This window comes from Dromiciops gliroides, chromosome 4, assembly GCF_019393635.1.
Source record: "Dromiciops gliroides isolate mDroGli1 chromosome 4, mDroGli1.pri, whole genome shotgun sequence".
Lineage (NCBI taxonomy): Eukaryota > Metazoa > Chordata > Mammalia > Microbiotheria > Microbiotheriidae > Dromiciops > Dromiciops gliroides.
The window spans coordinates 57,110,012-57,121,473 of record NC_057864.1 but is presented as its reverse complement, the minus strand read 5'-3'; positions in this window follow the sequence as shown (position 1 = coordinate 57,121,473).

The following is an 11,462-nucleotide window of genomic DNA, read 5'->3' as shown; positions in this document are numbered from 1 at the left end:
TATTCAGCTGACATTTTCATTTTCACTTCATAGTGAGGAAATGAGGCCTGGAAAAGTTATCACTTAGCCAGGGTCATTGAGGCACAGATCTGGTAACAGAGGTAGTAGTGAACAGAGTTTAAATCCTGCTTCAGGTTCAATGTGATCAGAGGCAAACTACTGTAATCCTTCTGAGTCTCCGTTTTGTCATCTGTGAAATGGGGGTAATAATACTTTACTTATGTCACAGTGTTGTTTGAAGGAAATAACTTTGTAGTACTTTAAAGTACTCAACAAATTGTTATAATTATTGAACCTAGGTCTGCTGACTCAGTCCTATCTCCTTTCTACTGTACCATATTATGGAAGGGGGTTTTATCACACACACACAAAATCATTTTTCTTAGAAGATAATATTCAGGTCAACTTGGAAGCTGAAAACGAAGCCAGCGAGGTGCCAGTATAAACATTAATTTCTATGTAAAGGATACTGAAGGGTCGGCTGAGCACAAAGAAGCAAGCAAATTCAAATAGGCAAATGTTTATTGAGTGTTTGTGTCTGTGGTATTGTTTCTGGGTGCTTCTTGCAATATAGAAAAATATAAAATATAGTTCATTGCCCACAAGACCGTAGCAACGTAATTGAGGGAGTCGTGAAGACTTTTCATAATTTTCCTGTGTTTAGCTAGGTTTCATTCTCCTTGCCAATGTTCAGAGCAATTTATCATTTCAGCTGCTAGATGGCATAAATGAGCAAACTTGAACTTCAAACAAGGATTTATACAATTTGACCACTAGGTGGTGCATTTTCTCACTGCTCCGGGAGTTTTCAGGATTTTTTTTTTTTTTTAATGCTTCAATCTGTATTCAGACACCATCAGTTCTTTCTCTGGAGATGGATCGCATTTTTCATAAGTCCTTCAAAGTTGTCTTGGATCACTGTATTGATGAAAATAACTAAATCATTTACAGCTGATCGTCTTACAATATTGCTGTTATTTTGTATATCATACATTTCACTTTGCATCAGCTCATGTAAGTCCTTCCAGGTTTTTTCTGATAGCATCCTGCTCATCTTTTCTTACAGCACAATATAATCTCATCCCACAATTTTTTTAGCCATTCCCTAATTGATGGGCATCTCCTCAATTTCGAATTCGACTTTTCATTTTTGTTTTTTTAATCTCTTTTTGGATACCAACCTGGTAGTGGTATTACTAGGTCAAAGAGTATGCATTGTTTTATAGCCCTTGGCCATAGTCAGGAATATTATTTTGATAAATCTGTGATCCTTTTTGGGGGGGACTACAGAATCTTAAGTTTAGATGTTATCGATTCTTATCTCCTACATAACGCAGGGAAACCCTTCCGTGATATCCCTGATAGGTGGTCAAGCAGCCTCTGCTTTAACACTTACCTGATGAGGAGCACACTACTCCATAGGGTTACCTGTTCCTCTGTTGGACGGCTTTAATTGGTGTTAAGTTCTCTTCTGAGTCAGAATCTTTTCTAATATAACTTCTACTCATTTGTCTTAGTTCTGACCTCTGGGGATTTATAGAATGAACCTATTCCTTTTCTCATGGTCCCAACATTGGTAACAATCTTCCCTCTGGGAACTTATGTATTCCTTTTAGCTTGTTATATTGTCTATTATAGGTTAATGGGGGATTGGCCAAAGAAAGCCCAAAATTTATGAGTGTATATATGCAGAAACCCTGGTAATTTATGTGGATTTATTTTATATCATGAAATTTTGCTCAAGTTATTGTTTAAAATGAATTTTTAGTTGACTTTCTAGGTTCTCTAAGTAAACATAACATCATATGCAAAAAATCAATATTTTTGTTTCCTCTTTGCCATTGCTTAGGCTATCAATTTCTTTTTGTTATTGCTATAGCTAACATTTTTAGTATAATACCAAACTATAGTGATTTTAATAAATATTATTGCTTTGCTCTTGACCTTTTGGGAATGGACTTTCATATATCCTAAATAAATATGATGCTGGATGCTTTTTTTGGTTTGTTTGGTTTGTGTGTGTGTGTGTGCTTTTGAATAGGTGCCATTTACCACATTAAGGATTGTTGCTCTTGTTCAGTTGGGTCTGACTCTTTGTGACCCCATTTGGGGTTTTCTTGGCAAAAATACTGGTGTCCTTTGCCATTTCCTTCTCCAACTCAATTTATAGATGAGGAAACTGAAGCCAAGAGAGTTAAGTGACTTGCCCAAGGTCACAGAGTTAGTAAGTGAGGTCAGATTTGAACTCAGATCTTGACTCAGGCCTGTCACTGACTCCAGACCTGGTACTCACTCTATCCACCGGAACACCTAGTTCTCAATATTTTTTCCCCATCTTAATAGTATTTTATTTTTTCCAGTTACACATAAATATGGTTTTCAACAGTAATTTTTTAAGATTTTGAATTTCAAATTTTTCTATCTCTATCCCCTCCCTCCCCCCTCCTTCAGATAGCAAGCAATCTGATTTGGTTATAAAGTACAATCATGTTAAACATATTTCTACATTAGTCATGTTGTGAAAGAAGAATCAGAACAAAAGGTGAAAACCACAAGAAAGAAAAAACAACAAAAAAGTGAAAATAGCATGTTCTGATCTGCATAGTTCTTTTCCAGAATGTGGAGAACATTTTCCATTCAGTCTTTTGGCATTGTCTTGGATTATTGCATTGCTGAGAAGAGCTAAGTCCATTATAGTTGATCACAGTTGCCCCTATCAGTGATAGGCCTACTTATTCATTTGGTTTCTAGTTGTTTTAAAAGAAGTGGCTGTTGAATTTTGTCAAAAGTCTTTTTCTGTATCAATTGATATAATTTTGTGATTTTAATTGTTTTGTCATTTCTATGGATTATTATGTTTATGGCTTTCCTAACTTGAGTCACCTCTTGATTTCTGGTATAAATCTCACCTATCATGGTATATAAACTTTTTGCTATGTTGCTCTGGCTTCTTTGCTCATATTTATTCTAAACATCTTGTCTCGATATTCTTTAGGGATATTGTTTTTATTTAAGAATTGAGGGGCAGCTAGGTGGCACAGTAGATAAAGCACTGGCCCTGGATTCAGGAGGACCTGAGTTCAAATCCGGCCTCAGATACTTGACATTTACTAGCTGTGTGAACCTGGGCAAGTCACTTAACCCCCATGGCCCCGAACCGCCCCCCCCCCCCACCAAAAAAGAATTGAGGGACATAGTTTTCTTTCTGTTTTATTTCTCTCTGATTTATAGATAAAGATTATATTTAAATCACTGAAGGAATTGAATAGGATCCTTTCTTTTCCTATTTCTGAATATTGGAATTAATTCTTTTCTGAATGTTTGATGGAATTCACTTACAAATATCTGGGTCTGTTTCTCCCTCTCCACCCTTTGGGAAATCATTTATGACTTATTCAGTTTCTTTTTCTGACAATGGGATATTGAAGCTTTCTCTTTTTTGTTCTGTTCATCTGAACATTTTACATTTTTGAACGCAATCATTCATTTTGTTTAACTTGACGGTTTTATTGATAGCAATAAGAATAATAGCTAGCATTTATAAGATACAATTAAGGTTTACAAAGACTTTATAAATGTTATCTCATTTTCTTTTCACAACAACCTTGTGGAGTTGGTATGATTAACACCATTTTACAGATGAGAAATTGGGGCAGACAGAGATAAGATGACTTGCCAATGGTCCTAGTGTTGGAGGATGGATTTGAATTCAGGTCTAAATTGCTTTAGGTCTAGCCTGTGCCTTATAGACTTCTCACTAGTTATTCAAAGTTGTTTCTAATAGTTTCATTTATTTCTTCTTCCTTCCTATTTTTCATACCAGTAATTTGGTTTTATTCTTTTAAAAAGGGAATTTGCTAATGCTTTATCTTTTTTATTGTCTCCCCAAGGCCTTTCAGCTCCCTTGTATATGACTGTAAAGACTTATTTGATAATTGCGCAGCTTCATATTTACATGTTATCTGGCTGATAACTTGCTGACAGTGGTTGTTAAAACTTATTGCTATTATTTTTGATTAGTGTTATTGAGTTGTTGGTCAATTTATGAGTTGCTTTGGTGCTTGGTTAATTATTGTGTTTTTGATACATATTGTGAATATTTTGAGAGTGTTACTTGGAAAATGCTATCACTTTGTGAATGTTAATATTCATAATCGATTGCTGAGTAAGAATGAGGATTTTATCTAAGTTTTTAAGGACAAGGTGACAGTTGGGAGACAGTATTACTAACAATTGGGGCAGCTAGGTGGCACAGTAGATAGAGTACTAGGCGTGGAGTCAGGAAGACATCTTCCCGAGTTCAAATCTGGCCTCAGACACTTATTAGCTGCGTGATCCTAGACTAGTCACTGAACCCTGTTGGCCTCAATTCCTTCTCTGTAAAATAAGCTAGAGAAGCAAATTACTCAGGAAATTACTCCAATATCTTTGCTAAGAAAATTAAAATGGGGTCACGAAGAATCAAACATGACTGAAATAACAGAACAACGGATGGAGACAACTGAAACCACTCAACATGGCATATGTATATGAATATACACATGTCCTTTTATCCAAATAGCAATGGAGAAAATCTTATTCTCCTTGGAGGAAGCTTTAGTCTCAAAGACAGGCATAAAATGTGGAACAGAGGGACAGAACAACAGAAACAGAATCATTGATAGTCTCAGGGAAAAAACTGCCCCACACCTCATTTCAATCCTTATGCCAAAGGAACTCTGTTAAACTGGCATATGTATCTTCCTCTAGTTAGCATGATATTAATGTATTCAAAAGGTTCCTGGGATATGTTGATGCATCAGGCTCCAGCTGCTTTTACCCTCCTGAATATAAAACCAGCTCATGTGACATCTGGAATTGGTCCTACATAATCTGTGAACTAACCAAAATTCATCTTTAACTGACACCTTTGAGCAAGTCTCCTTTTCCTTTCTGTTTAGAAAACTTCTCCCTTCTCACTGGGGATGTTGTTTCTGTTAGTTTTTTTTCCTTTTGACATCTATTTTACCTTTGACCTTGTCTCCCATTTCATGTCCTGTCCCCCTGAAGAATTGTAGTGCCCTATATTGCTCCTGATGAAAATTCATTTTCCTCCTATTGCGATTTATGTGTTTCATATCTCATTCTCACTCCAACCAGCTCTCTGGACATCCAAAGCCAACTGATTATTTGACAAACTAATGGGTGCCCATGGGAGAGAGCCAATGGATTTAGAGGTGAAAGAAACTTCAGACAGTGTGAAGTCCAACTCCCTCATTTGACAAATGAGGAAATGAATTGAAGCCCACATAGTGATTACACTATTTCCATTAGGAAAGCATACAGGATTTGGAGTCAGAGGTTCTGAGTTCAACATTACTCTGCCACTCCTGCGTGACCTTGGGCAAAGTACTCAATGTCTCCAGGTCTCTGTTTTTTCACTCACAAAATGAAGGAGTTGGACCAGATGGGTTTTAAGGTTCTTTCTAGTTCCATGGAGGTTGGGAGAGCTAGACCTAAAGTCAGGGAGATCTGATTTCAAATCTAGCCTCAGATACTTGCTAGTAGTGTGACCTTGGGCAAATCCCTTGATCTGTGTCTCAGTTTCCTTATCTATGAAATGGGGATAATATAGACACCTCCCTCCCAGGGTGGTTTTGAGGATTAAATTAACTAAAATTTATAAAGTGCTTAGCGCAGTGCCTGGCATATAGTAGGTGCTGTGTAACTTAGCTATTGTTGTTGTTATTGTTGTTGTTGTTGTCCTAAACCTACACTAAGGTTCGGAGAAGTTAATCATACAGGAAGTATGAGGTCCCAGATAAATTATACCTTTTTAGGATTTTTTTGGGGGGCAGGGGGCAATGAGGGTTAAGTGACTTGCCCAGGGTCACACAGCTAGTTAAGCGTCAAGTGTCTGAGGTCACATTTGAACTCAGGTCCTCCTGAATCCAGGGCCGGTGCTTTATCCACTACGCCACCTAGCTGCCCCAATTATACCTTTTTAACAGAGGCCTTCTGGAGATAATACCCAGTTTTGGGTATTTAACCCTTTAGGTCAATTTAAAAGGAAAAAGTGTTAAAACAGGCTCCCCCCCCTCCAACCGCAATAGCCATAGACACACTCTCCCCGACCTTAACTCGGTCCCTGGGAAAAAATTTACCAGAATCACTGCAAAGCACTCCCTCATCAAAGTTCACTTCAGAATGTGGCAAAGCTGAGTCCCTGTTGCTCCTTCTCGGTTGCCTTCAGCCCATTGCTATTCTGAGTCAAGCATTTTGATCCTCTTAGGCTCTGGCTATCCCCAAATTCTGGCAGATCACTTTCCCGACCATTCAGAGTTCACAGTGTTGTAGCCTAGTCCAAAGCTCTCCCTTTCACCTAAAAGAACAAACACAGAGGCCCAGATTCATAGGACACAGCTTAGACAGGAGGGGCTTGAGGCTTCCCTCTTCCCCATTCAGAAGCTGTGATTTCCTCTTTCAATCTAGCTGGGTAGGAAAGAGAAAACAGATGCCCCACTTTTTTTTTTAATGCCTCTCAATTATGATTCAGCAAACCAACCAAGAAGGCCCCATGTGGAAAAGCCAGACTATAAATATATTAAAATATAAACTTGTTCCTTAGCAGGCTTTCTTTTATACATATCTAGGGGAGTGAAGCAAGAAGAATACTTCTCTTTTGTTAGAACTGGACATTGGGCAGGATCCCATAGCGGATGCTTTTAGGCATTAGAGTTGGTTGTTTGTTGATTAGTCATTATCTGAATCTTCTCCACCACATTTGGGCTGTTTTTTTGGCAAAGATACTGGAGTGGTTTCTCCAGCTCATTTAATAGATGAGGAAACTGAAGCAAACAGGGTTAAGTGACTTGCCGCAAATGACAGATTTGAACTCATCTCCTCCTGCCTCCTGGGTCAGCCCTGGATGTACCGCACAGCCTAGCTGCCAAGCTGCCTATCTGCCCTGAATAGCCAGGTTACAAAATAATAAAGGAAGAAGTACATTTTAGGTGGGCGAGGCACAGAAGCAGGAGAGTTTAGTACCAAACTGAGGACTGGCTCCTAGTTCAGTGTGATTAGAATGACTGTACATAGTAGATGCTTAATAAATGTCTACTGAATAGGATTGAAGGCATAGAAGAGAACAGTATACAACAAAACTAGAAAAAGCAGGTTGGAGAAAAAATGTGCAAGGCTTCAGGAAGGGAGACAAGCATTTATTAAATACCTAGCTACTATATGCCAGGCACTGTGCTATGCACTTTGCAAATAATTCATTTGATCCTCACAATAATCCCGGAAGGTAGTTGCCATTAATATCCCCTTTTTACACTCGAAGAAACTGAGGCAGATGGAGGTGAAATGACTTGTCCAGGGTCAGAAAGTTAGGGAGTATCTGAGGCTTTCTGACTTTAAGTCTTCCTGACCCTAGGTGCAGTGATCAATCCGCTGTCTAACCTAGCTGCTTCTAAATGTCAGGATAATGGTTTGCATTTCATCCCAAAGGTGACAGGGAGCTACTGAATGTTTTTAATTTGGGGCTTAATATGATCAGCTCTCTGTCTGAGAAAGATTAATCTGGACCCTGTGTGAAGGGTAGATGTAAGAGGAGAAGAGAGACAAAAGGCAGAGATGCTGAGTTAGGAAAATATCACAATATTTCAGGTGAGAGGTGATCAGGTCTTCATATATAAGTCAGTGGTAGTGTGAATGGAGAAAAGAAAGTAGATATTTGGTGTACAACAGACACAGAGTTTGGATTAACTGTGTGGGAAGACCCTTTAGTCTGGGTAATTTGGAGGGTCATATTGTCATTAAAAAAAGAAATAAGATTTCAGAGGATCAGCAAATTTTACAAGGAAGAGGATTAATTGGAGCATTTTGAATTGGAGATGCCTGTAGAGATAGATCTTGATCATGGCACCTATATTTTCCTCCATTTTTAAGGAAGAAGGGTAAGAAAGGACAAAGGGATGAAGGTAAAGGAGAGAAAAGGAGAAATAGATTAATACCCATATTTGAAGGTAAACCTATGAAGATTGAACCTGAGGGAGGAAGCATGGTGAACACTGGATGAAACTCAATGGAGGGAGAAAAAGACATGATATTGTCATGGGAGTGTATACAGGCCACACGGATAGAAGAAGACATTATTGGATGAGTAGTTTGGACAAGAGGCCATGAATCTCTTCATGGAGAAGTCGAGTAGTGATGACAGGCTCCAACCATTAGGGCATCTGAAGATTGCTTTTGGCCAAAAGCAGAGCAGCTGCTAGGTTCTCAAAATACTTCAATGATAATGTCATTATTCTAAAAATGGGTGAAGTAAGGAGAGGAATTTTTAAGCTGGAAGCAGATTCTAGCCAACAAGAAAGAACTGATTACTGAAGTAGGTATGATAGGAACCTTAGTGTGAACCGACAATTCTGTCTTAGAATTTGGAATAGAGCAGAAGAAAGAAGGAACTAGTCTGGCATGTACCCTGGAATTTTGGGGAACAGATTAAAAAAAGACAAGAATATTCTAGAATGGCAGGCATGGTAGGATGGAGAGCTATTAAGAATAAAATTATTTGGGGCAGCTAGGTGGCACAGTGGATAGCGCATAGGCCCTTGAAGTTGGAAGGGCCTGAGTTAAAATCAAGCTGTGTGACCCTGGGTAAGTCACTTAACCTCACTTGCCTCAAAAAAAAAAAAGGATGAAATTCTTAGGACACAAAAATAAACAATTCTAATGAGGAGGAAAAGGGAGAGTTATCTAAAGAGACTAGTGTGGCCTTTTCTTTACTCTCCTTGATATTCTTTTCTCTGCAGGTTTCCGTGGCACTGCTTTCTCCTGATTTTCGTTTTCTCTGACCAATCCTTCTGAGTCTTTGTTGTTGCTTTTGTTGGATCTTGGCCCACGTTAGGCCTGCTAACAGTGGATTCTGAGATTCAATGTCACCTGCCTCCTTCCTGTTCCTCTTGGCACAAGACACTCCATCTCTCAATTGGTGGCATTTTTACTGGCTGTCCTCCATGCTGGGAACTTCTCCCTCCTCATCTCTGCCTTCTAGTTACCTTCAAATATTAGTTAAAGCTCTACCTTCTGCAAGGAATATTCCCCATCGTTCTTAATCTTAGTGCTTTCCCTTTGAGACCATCCCCAGTCTATCCAATGTATATCTTGTTTGTGTATAGTTGTTTGCATATTGTCTTTCCCATTGGATTGAGAATTCCTGGAAAGAAAGGACTGTCTCCCCCCCCCCCACACACACACTTTCTTTGAATCCCAGGGTTTAGCACATGTCTGACCTATTATAGGTGCTTAATAAATGCATGCTGACTTCAAATGATTGTTGATATGGATGGTGGACAGGGAACTCACCAATCAACTTATATTTCTAAAAGACACATCCATACAATCCAAGCAAAGATATGTAATGAAGGATTACTGCAAAGGCATGGCATAATCCTTTAAGAATAATGTCAGGAGTGCTAAATGAGCTGAACTTGTTGGTGGATGCTGAGGTCAATAAAAAAGGCTTTTAAGAAAAATAGGGCCCTGGATTCAGGAGTACCTGAGTTCAAATCCGGCCTCAGACACTTGACATTTACTAGCTGTGTGACCCTGGGCAAGTCACTTAACCCTTATCGTCCTTGGGATCAAGGAAGTTTAAAAAAAAAGGGCTAGGTCTATTGCTTGGGGATGAATGGGTTAATAGAAATGATTGTAGAAAAGACAATTACTCAACTTTTATTTTGCTTCTGTTTCTTCTATCAAGGAGAACTATTTTCAGAAGGTAAAGAACAAAAACAATTAAAGACAAGTGGAAACTAACAGTAAGGGAAGAGATAATAAGAGTGCTTCTATTAGCCAAGCACTGTACTAAGCCCTGGGGATTCAAAGAAAAGTGAAAATAGTTCCAGACCTTAAAATCTAAAGGAAGCAATTTGCCCTGACTCTCAGCTTTGAAGTACCCAAGGCAAGATTCAAACTCAGATCTTCTAGAGTTCAAAATCAGAACTATTAAAAAAATTTATTTTAATTTTTTTCCAATTACATGTAAAGATAATTTTTTGAGTTCCAAATTTTCCTCCCACCCTCCCTTCCCTCCCCCATCCCAAGGTCAACAAGCAATCTGACATAGGTTATACATTATAATCATGTCAAACATATTTACACATTAGTCATGTTGTAAGAGAAGAATCAGAATAAAAGGGGGAAAAACACAAGAAAGAATAATAAATAATAATAACAACAAAAAGCAACGACAAAAGTGAAATCATATGCTTCAATCTTCATTCAGACTCCATAGTTCTTTTTCTGATTGTAGAGAGCATTTTCCACCATAAATCTTCTGACATTGTCTTGGATCATTGTATTGCTGAGAAGAGTTAAGTCTGTCACAGTTGATCATCATACAATGTTGTTTGTACTGTGTACAATGTTCTCTTGGTTCTGCTCATTTCACTCAGCATCAATTCATGTAAGTCTTTCCGTATTTTTCTGAAATCCATCTGCTTATCATTTCTTACAGCACAATAATATTCCATTATATTCAACTTGCAAAACCAGAACAATTCACTACACCCCTTAGCTGCCTTGCACATTTAGGCTCTGTCCTATTCACAGGATCATAGATCAAGGGCTAAACTGGACCTTAGAGTTATACAACTTTATTAGTATATAAGCCAAAGGAGGCAGCTAGGTGGATCAGTGGATAGAGCACTGGGCCTGGAGTCAGGAAGACCTGAGTTCAAATTTGAAATTTAGGCAAGTCACTTAATCTGTTTGCTTTAATCCACTGGAGAAGGAAATGGCAAATGGCTCCAGTATCTTTGCCATGAAAACCCCATGGACAGTATGGTCCACAGTTTGCATGAGACTGAACAAGTCAACCTCCTCATTTTGCAGGGAAGGAAATTGAAGCTCAAGGGACTCCAGATCATACAAGAAGTGTCAGATGTGGGATTAGAACCCAGGTCTTTTCACTCCAGAGAATGAGTTCTTTAATCGCACCAAAGAGATCTTGGAAGATGCACGTTTGAAAACAGCAGTGCCCCTGCCATCCTGGGATTTACAAATTAAATGAAGCAGCTAGGACTCTTGACCACCTTGACCACTATGTCCCCTTGGACCCAGATGGAAATAGCCAATCCAAGAACCTAGGGCCTAGCCTTGCTTCTAGCCCAGCCCCTGCAGCATCACCCTGGGAAGCAGTCCCTGCGGTCATGCAACCAGATCCCTGCCCTTGTAGGGGCTGCAGCTGCAGAGATTGAAGACCCAGAAAAGAGTTGTCGTCTCCAAAGTCCTCTTCATTGTCAATGGTTCGATATAAAAAACAGACGGGATTTTATTTGTGGAAATGACGTTAAACAGCGACCTAAAGATCGTGGGGGTTTTTTCCCATCTGACTTCCAACAGGAACCTTCCATGTGAACGTGAGCTCTTTGAGAACAGGTGTGTCTTACTTTTCTGTCTGTATTCCCAGCACTTTG